Source organism: Orycteropus afer, unplaced genomic scaffold (assembly GCF_000298275.1).
Source record: "Orycteropus afer afer isolate SDZICR_OR568_19922 unplaced genomic scaffold, OryAfe1.0 scaffold00193, whole genome shotgun sequence".
Lineage (NCBI taxonomy): Eukaryota > Metazoa > Chordata > Mammalia > Tubulidentata > Orycteropodidae > Orycteropus > Orycteropus afer.
This window is the reverse complement of record NW_006921780.1, coordinates 176,895-186,337: the sequence shown is the minus strand read 5'-3', so window position 1 is coordinate 186,337 and position 9,443 is coordinate 176,895.

Genomic DNA, 9,443 nt, shown 5'->3' with positions numbered 1-9,443 from the left:
TTGTCTCTCCTCACCTGTAAGCCTGGGGCTGACTGCTCTTCTGTCCGGGTTCCTGGCTTTTTATCCCCTTCCTCCTGCTCTTCCGGCCTGCTACTCTGGGCAGGCCTGAGTTGCCCCTCCTCACCTTATCCCTTCGGCTGACTGCTGTTCTCTCTGGCTTCCTGGCTTTTAATCCCCTTTCTCCTGCTCTTCCTGCTTGCTACTTCGGGTGTCCCTGAGTTGTCTCTCCTCACCTGTAAGCCTGTAAGTTGTAATTTTTTAAACTACTCTGGTATTTTTTGTTATGTCAGTACTAGGTAACTTAGACAAGCACTGTAGGTAACTTAGATAAGAACTGATCTCCATGGAGCTCTGGTGGCATTGTGCTTAAGGCATTTGACAGCTAACCAGAAGGCTGGTGGTTCAAACCCACCAGCCACTTCTCAGAAGGAAGGTTGGGCAATCTACTTCCAATAGTGATATCACTTCAGAAACCCAAGGAGAGGTCGCTATGAGTAGAATCTGACTCCATGGCAGTGGGTGGTGGGCAGTAATCTCATGTAACCCAGTGAAGCTCAGCAGTATGTGTGTCCTCTCTGGGCCCACTCACCTCCAGGTATGGGGTGTGGGGAAGAAAGGGGAAAACACAAAATATCCCCTCTGCCAGTAGGATTGGAGAAGCCAATGAGCTCAGAAAGCTCAAACCCTGGTGCTCCAGGGGGTGAAGAGGAGATGGAGAAGGGGTCTCAGGGCACAGTACATCCATGGTGTCACCAAAAGGGCTTGTGGCTTCTTGATGGAGGATATGCACCCTCCTTCCCTAAGTGTGATACCATTGCTCCAGTCAGGGTAGTCACACATGATAGCAAAATAGCCCTTGGTAAAATTATGGAAAGATGCCTACCTCAGGCATAAATGTCACTTATCAATGTTTTAAGATTATTAGCTTACCTCAGCACATATGAAAGAATTTATCACCCAGTTAGGCAAAAGCTTTATACCATGTGGGGCTATTACCAATATTCCAAGAACACTTAACAAAGAAGCATGCCTATGTTAAAAGGGAAAAGAAAAGGAGGCAGATAAAAAGACTGAGCTACAACTGCCCTACTCTCAAAACTCAGTACCCTAAAAAGAAAGCTAGTGGGTAAGACGGGAAGAGGACAAAGGTGACTCAGTGTTCCTCAGCTTGGCTAATGCCGTGCTCTAATGAACATACTGAAAAAATGTGCCCTTGTGACCACATGAAGAAGCTGAGAGGTGCTCAACCTGATGAAAGAAAGAATATCTATGCCTAGTACCCTCCAAGGAATATATAACTAGTCACCATCCAGTCAATACCAACTCATGTGCATCCCTGGGTGCTGTGAGTGGTTAATGCACTCAGCTGCTAATGCAGAGGTTGGAGGTTCAAATCTACCCAGAGGCACCTCAGAAGAAAGGCCTGGAGATATACTTCTGAGAAATCTGACACTGAAAACTCCATGGAGCCATTCAGGCAGCTGATAAACACACGAAGAAATGCTCACAATCATTAGCCTTTAGAGAGATATAAATCAAAACCATAATGAGATATCATCTCATCTCAGGATGAATAACAAAGTTTAGAAAAACAGAAAACAACAAATACTGGTGAGATTTTGGAGAGACTGAAACCTTCACATATTGCTGCTTGGACTGTAAAATGATACAACAACCATGGAAAGCAGTATGGCACCTCCTTTAGAAGTTGAGAATAGAATTACCATATGATCCACACAATCCCACTAATAGGTATATATCCTAGAGAAATAAGAGCCATGACACAAACAGATATATGCACACTCGTGTTCATAGCAGCATTTTTCACAATAGTAAAAAGAGGGAAACAACTAAGTGTTCATCAATGGGTGAATGGGTAAACAAACTGATACATGCACACAATGGAATACAATGCAATGTTAAAGAATAACAATGAATCTGTGTAACATCACATGAAATGGATAAACATGGAGGATGTTATGTTTAGTAAAATTACTTACTCACAAAAGGGCAAATATAGTATGAGACCACTACTGTAAAAAGTCAAGAAAACCTTTACACACAGAATCATTTTTGAAGGTTGCCAGTAGTAGTAGGGGAAAGGAGGGTAAATCACTAATTAGGGGGTAAATATGTATTAATTTAGGCAAAGAGAAAGGCAATATACAATGAGGGGGAAGTCAGCACAAAATGGTCAAGGCAGGGGTAGACACAGGGAGAAGCACAAGTGTTAAAGCAACAAAGGTGAATATTATTACAAACACAATCCTGTAATAACAATAATCTATGAGTGGATACATAGATACTCAAGCTGAATGGGGTGAAAAGGTGACTGGGACTACCCGCATGAATATATATATTGTTGTTGTTGTTGTTATGTGCTGTCAAGTTGGACCTGACTCATAGCGACCCCTCCTTGGGTTTCCGAGGCAGTATCACTACGGAAGTAGATTGCCCCATCTTCCTTCCAAGGAGTGGCTGGTGGGTTTGAACTGCCAGCCTTCTGATTAGCAGTCAAGTGCTTTAGGCACTATGCTACCAGAGCTCCCTGAATATATATATATAGGTTTGACAAAGAATATCTCTATATATGCTGCAAATATATCCGTTAATGTAGTAGATCATACAGGGGGCAAAGTTATGAAAACTTCTTAGTCATAACCAAACACCTTGAGGGAATGTATCGCTGGGCATTTGGGCTCAGGATCATAGTCTTAGGGGATATAAAGGTCAACTGGCATAACATCGTCCAGAAAGACAATGTCTACATCCCACTTTGGTGAATGCGACTAGAGTCTTAAAAACCTGCGAATGGCCATCTAAGGTGCAACTATTGGTCTCTCCCCATCCGGAGCAAACAAGGGTGAAGACAATCAAAGACCCAAGGAGACAATTAGCCCAGAGGACAAATGGACTGTGTGAACCCCAGCTTCATGACCCTGAAACCAGAAGAACTAAATGGTGCCTGGCTACCACTGCTGACTGCTCTAAAAGGAATCACAATAGGTCCTGGATAGAGTGGGGGAAAAATGTGGAACAAAACTCAAAATAATAAAAAGACAAGGCTTACTCGTCAGAAGAAGACTGGTGTAACTCCAAGATTTTGGCCCCTGGAAGCCAGAAACTGAACTCAACCCCAGTATTTTTGTTTGTTTGTTTGTTGAACCAATCAATAGGCAGGCCTATAAGGTGAACAATAATACTAGGAGGGTATGCACTCATTAGAACCATCAACCATATGAGATCAAGGGAGCAGCATTTGCACAAAGATAGGGCTAGGAAGGCAGAAGGGGATGGCAAGCAAGGACAAGGGAAGGAGTGGGTATGGGGAGGAAGTGGGAAGAATGCTGTTGCATTTGTGGGGATTGGAAGGAATGTCACAAAACAGAATGTGTATTGATTGTTGAATGGAAAACTAATTTGCTCTGTAAACTTTCACCCAAATCACAATTTAAAAAATTAATTAAAAAGAAAGAAAGAAAACCCTATGGAGCACAGTTCTATTCTGATACTACACATGGTCACCAGAGAAGACAGAGGTAGGTATGTGCTGTTCCAAGGTAGAGGCAAGAGGTGAGTAGAGTAGAAAAGACTAGTTCTCTTATTAATATACTTGTTTTGTCACCCATGAGAGTAGAAATGGGAAGTGGTCATAAAGGGTTTCCAAAAACCAAACCAAACTCACTGCTGTCAAGTTGAATCCAACTCATAGTAACCCTCCACCTTGGGTTTCAAGGTGCTATCTCTACAGAAGTACATTGCCTAATATTCCTTCTGAAGGGTGGCCAATGGGTTTGAACTGCCAGCCTTCTGGTTAGCAGTCAAATGCCTTAGGCACTATGCCACGAGAGCTCCTCATAAAGCGTTGAGGTTTCCTTAAAGTAGAGGTAACCCTCAATTTCATTACCAGCATACAACCCTGCTCATTTTGGTCCATAAAATCTGCACATCAGCTTAGATACCAGCATAAGAAAGGTCACCAGAGTGTCAGCACAAACTGTAGCTGTAGCACCACAGTGGTGTCACACTCATGACATCACTGACAGTTGTTAACTACTTGTTAGACCTCAAACCCCACTCTCTAAGGGGCAGGCTTCCAAAAGTAGGTGGGAGCCTGATACTAGTTTCTGCCCTGTGGGGGGGGAACACCTGCAGAATCTTGTCAGGTCAGACCTTGCTTCCTCCAGAGGATAAGAACAAAACCAGAGCCCATGGATATTGATAGGGAGTTGTCTGTACACCTTTGAAAAACTTCCATATTCACATATAAGGAATCACTGAGGCAGGTTCTTTTCTGTCAGAAGCACACTTTCATTAAGAGTCAGGTGTTTCCTATAAATACCCTCACACTACATGTTATTTGCCTTTGTGTGTATGTGAGTATGTGTCTGTTTCTCTCATTTGAGACCCGTTTCTCCATTTCTCTCTGTCTCTGTCATCTGTTTCTCTCTCTCTTTCACACACACACACACACACACATACACACACATACACACATTCTTAATCATTTCTTAAGCACAGAATTACTGTGCTCATGAAAAACAAAGAGAATTACTAGACCATGATGATTGGTACTGCTGGATGGTCTGCAAGGGTCCTGACTAGATAAGCAACTTATAATACACACCAGCCTTGCAGAATACAAATATCATTCACATGTTCATATTTGTATATTTATAAATGCAAATGCCACAGACTTTCAGGTGAAAGCCACTAATGGTAAATGACAGAATTGCAAAGGATATCATTATCTTTACAGCATTCTGTTGTCACCTGCCCATGACTGACTCCACTCCTATTACCATGCAAGCTTCCCCTCCCCACTCTCTGAGTCACCGGCCATCCTGAAAAAGTTGTCTGTGACATCATGAAGGCACCAAACATATCTGACTTTTCCTAATTGTCATTTTACAGGGATGTGGGAGTCTCTGTTGGCTTCCTACATTTTATAACTCCAAACAATCATCACAACCCAAACCACTGAACAACTTTTACAGCATAAGCCCCTCCCATTTAATCCCAGGACAACCAGATGGGCCACTTTGGCCTGGCGAGGTCCTGTCATGGATCAGCACCTCACTGCATTATTATTCCACTTGAAATGAAGGTTCAGAGAAGTTAAGCAACTTTCTAATAACTCACCCTGTTAAAAAGTTGTCACTGGGTACATGTCTATAGAACCTGCTCTCTCAATCTCTATTCTTCAGTTAGTCATCACATGCAGTGCCCTGAGCCCTTGCTCCATTCCAGGCCAAACAAGCCCCCTCCAAAGCCTGCAGGGCATTAAACCCACATATGTATCCATACGGAACATCCCTGCCCCCAAGTGAAGTGTCTGACATTCAGTATCACAGCCATGTAGCTAAATAGGTTAAAACACCAAAATCCCTGAGGAGGTCTTCATGACCTTTCCAGGGTCACTTGATTCTGAGAAATTCTTATCAAGTCTTGGCAGGTCACGGACACTCTCTAGCTGATTGTTTATAGGCAGGCAACCTGGCAAGGACAGTCAGGTCAGCCAGCACTGTGTGTTGAGGTGGATTTTCCAGGTTGGGCACAGACAGCACAGATCCAGGACCTGCAATACCAAGACCGTGCATCCAGCAATCTGAGTCCAAGCATTTTCCTTGATGCAGTACAGAGAGGGTTGCACAGAAACCAGTTGCATCCAATCCTTCCCAGTTCTAGAGAACCCGGAACTCCTCATGCTCCTCTTACTTCATCAGGCCACCTCCTTCATTTAATGAAAATTTTCTTGTTCTGTCCCCATTCTCCATATGGCACAATGGCAATTTATTTTTTTTTTTTTAATACTTCTTTGGAATAGGGATCTTATATCCTTATATCAGGATCACTATTATTCTCTACTTTCTAAACAGGATATTAGTCAAAGTAATACTCATGCAGAATATTTCATAATCTTTTACTTGCATTTTGCCCATAGCCTTTCTGATTTCATCTCATTTAAGTAAGCTTGCATTATCGTCACTCTTCTTCCTGCCCTCTGTGGATTTGCTGGAATGTTGCATCTGCCATTCTCACTGTAATTACTCTATAAAACTATGGCTGTTACTCCTGAGTCTCTATCCATAAATGTTGTGACACGTTAAGTATGGCTACCTTTGATTCTTCACAGGTGACAAAGGCATTTGTATTTGAGCAGGTCTTTCCACGCATGTATAACAATTCTTTCCCTGATCTGTTAGCAATTCGGAGTGCCTTTGCTAGTTAAAAAGCTTTAAGAGACACTTCCTTGACCAGGCAGCCTTCTCTAGAGCAGGTTCTCAAACTCTTAAGTTACATCAGGATCACCTGGAGGGCTTACTGAAACACATATTTCTGAGTCTCATCCACAGAGTTTATGATTCAGAAAGTCTAGGGTAGAGCCCAAAATATGCATTATTGCAAATTACTGTCTAATAAGTTCCCAGGTGATGCTGATGCTCTGGTCCTGCAGTCACACTTTGAGAACACTGGCTTAAGCAATGCCATTGTTCTCTTGAACAGAGAGCTTTCTGATTTGCAACACATGTGTCTCTTCCTCCATAAGCCACGCTGTCCCGCAACCTTCCCCTCCTGAGCCTCCAGCATCAGGGGCATCACATGCCTAAAGCTGCCACCATGTCCTTGTGCAAAGGAGACCTCCTTCAAAAACCCTATGAATCAAAAGATTCAGGAAGAGTCTTTTAAGTGAAAAATTATTGCTAGTTGCTATCAAGTCAGCTTCAATCCATTACTACCTTATGTGTAATAGAATGAAATGATGCTCAATCCTGTGCCGTGTTGGTATATTTGAGTCCTTCGTTACAGCTATTCTGTTAATCCACCTTATTTAGGTTTTCCCTTATTTACAGCACATAACCACAACAACAACAAACTTAACCAAACATGATGTCTTTTCTTAGCAATTTGTCTTTCCAATGATGTGTCCAAAGTAAGTGAGTTGAAGTCTCTACATCCTCACTTCCAAAGAATATTCTTGTTGAATTTCTTCTAAGAATGATTTATTTGTCCACAGTATATTCAATATTCTCCACCAACACTACAGTTAAAATACATCAATTCTTCTGATTTTCTTTTCTAGCTTTCACATGTGTATGAGGTGATTAAGAAAGACCATAGTTTGGGTTAGCTACATCTTACATATCAAAGTAACATCTTTGCTTTTTAAAACTTTAAAGAGGCCATTTGTAGCAGATTTGCCTAATGTAATGCATCATTTGACTTGAAAATAATATGACCATTTTTTTTTTTACATTTGTACTTTATATTACATGAGATTAGAGAATACAGGTATGTCATTTTTATTTCATGTCTGATACTTGAATGACTGCGACAGTCAATCTATGTACAAGGCTAACCAAATATTTGGGAACATGTACACCTCATATCAATTCAATGTTGGACATACTCTGTAAAAGACAAAATATTATGTTTCTTGATAAAAGTTATGAGTCACAAAACAGAGGCAATACATAACTAGCACACACATCAACATATCACAAAATATCAGGGCATCACAAACCTCAAATGTTCTGGTGCCAATCACAACTCCATATTATTTCATCATTTAACCACTGTTTATTGAACAGCTACTGTATTCCAGGTAATCTTCTGGGAGCTGAAACCAAAAACCCAAACCAAACCCACTGCCGTCAAGTTGGATGCGACTCATAGCAACCCCTCCTTGGGTTTCTGAGGCAGTATCACTACAGAAGTAGATTGCCCAACTTTCCTTCCAAGGAGTAGCTGGTGGGTTTGACCTGCCAGCCTTCTGGTTAGCAGTCAAATGCCTTAGGGACTATGCCACCAGAGAGGATACAGTAAATCATTAAATTTTAAAATTTTCCAAAGTCTCAATGTTGTGAAATAAATTAGTGGACCAGAAAATAAAATGATATGGAATGAAATGGAATAAAATGCAATGGGATGGGCTGGGATAAGCATTATGTGAAAGCGGAGGATGACCACATCAGATCACAAAATGGAAGATGACAATATCCTCACATAACGGCCAAATTCCATAATTACATATCTGCCAAACCACTGAGAATCATGGCCCAGTCAAGTTGATGTGTAATTTGAACATCACAGCCAGTGTTACTCTTGCCTTGCACCTCAATATTCATTACTGCCATAAGTACATTGTTAATGCAGAAATAGTCAGGAAGGAAATTTTTTTTACTATTGTAAGTGCAAAATGTTGGATTTCAAGATAGACAATAAGTGAGGAGAGAGAGTACTTGTGTCAAGGCTGAGAATTAGAGATAACTTTTGAAATCAAAACTTACCACATACACTTTGAACCCTTATATCAACTTAAATTATTTTATTCTTATGTTTTTTCATGTTACTTAAATGTGTTAAGAATAAAAAAGTCTATACACCTAATCCTTATCTTGTAGCAATAACATTTTAAAGTATAAAAATAGAATCAAGGCAATAAAACTCAATTTAATGTAGTGAGTAGTGTTCTAGTTAAACAAATTGGTGGTTTGCATTTTAACTGGACTAATGTGTACTTATACTTTTTGGTCCACTGGTTATGGGCTTGAGTCTATTTACTAATATGATGGACCATCATTTGAGTCATTTTTTAATCCCTATTTAAAAATTAACTCAATTTAAACCACCATTTCAGTCTTTTGATGAGTCAGTAAATTGAACAATGCAACTTCAATAATCCAACTCACCCAGACCCCATTTGGCACAACCGCTTGTAGTACTGATTCATTATAATGTCAGTTCCAGACAAGAATTATATTATATAATGAGAAACCAGTATAGTAACTGTTAACACACTAGGATAGTCCAGGGATGTCCACAGCTCTTTTCTCCTCTGCTAAAGAGACCCCAGAGAACAGAAATTATCAGACCTGATCTATGCTTACTGACATACCCACTTGGTACAGCTTGGCTGAGATCTATGGCTGCTTCACTCCTGCTGTAGAAGCCCCTTGCCACCTTAAATTCCTACCACAACCATCTCCACCTCCTACTTCCAGCAGCTACTACATCAAAGAAGACTGACCCCAGAACCGTGAGCTTCTGTAGCTGAGTCTTGTCTATGAGGCCAAACATCTGAGTTTTCTTCCCAGCTCCGCTTTACTCAGATCAGCCACCTCAGCTGTAGCCCTCAGGGTGCAACATCTGAAAGCAACCTTGGAAGGAAGGCATCAAATGCAGGGAAAACAACTGAAAATCTGGGGATTTATGCCAGGGCACCACCCATCCCAAGCCTCAGGAGAAGGAAAAGGCCTCATCAGCTCACCTGAGCTACTAATCCTTTCCTGAGATGCTACTCTATACATTTCAAAGATGTGGCCTGATATCTGATGCAAAAATTCCCAAATAGGAGGCGGGGCAAGATGGCGGACTAGGCAGAAGGATTGCACAGACCCTCTTCAACAAAGAAAAGGGAAACCAATTAACACAGACACAGA